Below are 2,500 nucleotides of genomic sequence, written 5' to 3' on the forward strand. Positions count from 1 at the left end.
CCAAAAAAAAATTCTGCCTCAATTCCTAAGTGCAACTTTCATAAAATAGTACTGACAACATTTGTTAAGCATTTGAAATAATATTAAACATACTCAATATGTGCTATGAAGCTTGCTATATTTTAAACAGAAAAATTTAACAACAAATTTCAAATGCATTTAATTCAAGCAAACACTCTGTAATACTGAGGCCACTTTACAATATTTCAGATTTAATACCTTTCCTGAAGTCTGTATTTTATGTAGGTAATATGTCTAGAATAGCAGTTCAAATAATTAGACATTAAAAATATGGGAAAAAAAATGTGTCTAGAAATCTATTTGTGTATTTTTTCCCTTCTAGGACTTTAATGTTAGCAGCAAGCTTTAAGATTTGAGTAAATATATAGGGTTAAATACTGCTCAGCAGAAATTCAACTTTATTGACTTCTGAGGAGTTTCATGGGGATATGAGACATCAAGATTTGATTTGCCATGTGAATAAGGTAATGTCAATAATCCTCTATAACATCTAGGTATTGGTAAGTTCATGAAACTGCCTTTATTTCAGTTAAGGTTCATTGTTACTTCATACATAGAGAGTTCAGAGTAAAATATCAGCCAAAATATTTATCGTTGGGGTGGATTTTGTATTTTCTCTCCCTATTTAGAAAATTGGACTGAATCTTACTCTGGCTGCTGTTCATGTGCTTTAGTTTTAGAACTTGGGACTTCTTCCCTAATGGAATAAATATGATGCACGGCTTTCCCTGTAGAACTGTGCCCTATTATATTTCCTTTTATAACTTGATGAAGGGAACTAACCACAAGCGTGATGTGAAATGTTTACAGAGGTGACAATGCTCCGCACAAATAAAGGAAGAAAACTATCCATATTTATAGCAAAATGCAGTATTTGCTTAGCCAGGTCACCCAGGTAATGATACAAAGAACTGAAATATATGTACCATGTGCCCTTCCATTGAACGTACTAATGCTGGCACCATTATCAGGTTGCAGCAATTTCAGTGCAGTCAGAAGGTGGCTCTAGTGCTTTAATTTTGCTATGCTGCCGACAATAAGATCCAAGGAATAGAAATTACTTTTGTGCTACATTTTTTTCAATCAATTTAACTGATGTTCCAACTGGAACACAACATTTGATTTTATATATCAAACAACTTCACACCCATGAACATGTGCACACTTAGGAATTTTCTTCTTTTTAAAGTTCAGCTGACCAAGTGACAAAGAACAACAAAGCAAACCAAACCAAAAATTTAAAATATTATAGTTACATCTGACACCTCTGAAACACTTCCCATCAACATACCAAGACATATGCAATCCCTTTCACTAAGAGATGCCATGAAGAAATCTTTCCTCTACTTTGGCAAATCAACATTTGCTATCTCTGCAGCAGTCTCAGAAAATTGCTGGTTATTGGGGCGATTCTTCTGGGCTACGAATTCACGTGTGTAAAGGCAGATTAATCAGCCTTTATGCAGGTGAAACACAGAGGGGACATACAGAGTGGGAGACGGTCATGCCTGGACAGATTAGAAAGATGCTGCTTGCCCTTTTTCCCATCACGCTGGCTGTTCCTCCTGATGGCTCACAGCCATCAGATGCTCCTCAGCACAGGCTCTCCCCACCCCCATTACTGGTTGCTGGCCCTCTACAGCCTGGCCTGTATTCTGGTTTTGTGTCCCAGTCCGGATCGTCTCCTCCAAGGTGGCCCTGAGAGCTTGCTTGCCTGCTCTCAACTAATTCCAGATGTGAGACAGCTGTGACAGTCTCATGCACTATGGGAAGCTTTACATTATTCTTAGAATTTTTTTCCCTTTAATTATCGTTATCATTATTGTTCTGAGAGTATCTTCTAAATGGATATTTATAAGATCATGTAAATGTGTAAAATGCTGATATATTTGCAAACCTCAGGAAGTATTCAAAGTTACACTGGCATTTACATTAAATATTCCTTTTGAAAGGATGGCTCAAATGAGTCAGACAGGCTACGGACAAATCTTTGGCTACTTTATCTATAGGAATACACTTTTACAGGTCTGATCATTTAACTTTTTTCTTAAATGATTATTTATATATGTTGATATGACCTGTACCTGTGTTCAGTATTACCAGTGTTAATTGTCCAGCTTTTTTAAGACATCAAAATACGACTTTAAGACACATTTGAAGAAAATAAAAGAGGTCAAACTGCCAAAACAACTGAATTCTGCAGTACAGACAGGGGTATGAGGATGCCTTTGAATGGCTTTTCTTGTTTTAATGAAAAATAGTTGCAGGAAAGCCTTCCCTTCTTTTTTAATGAGTATTCTGTATAAGTAAGAAATTAACATTGAAGTCCTTGAACATCCCTTTTAATTGATCACAATTAACATTTGTTGTTCAAAATAAGTAAAATTTTGAATGAGCCAGGCAAAGATGAAATGGTTATAAAAATTCTTCATTACAATAGGTCTGATTTATAAAATTTATTACCCAGCTAGTGACTTTT

Source organism: Lonchura striata, chromosome 5 (genome assembly GCF_046129695.1).
Source record: "Lonchura striata isolate bLonStr1 chromosome 5, bLonStr1.mat, whole genome shotgun sequence".
NCBI lineage: Eukaryota > Metazoa > Chordata > Aves > Passeriformes > Estrildidae > Lonchura > Lonchura striata.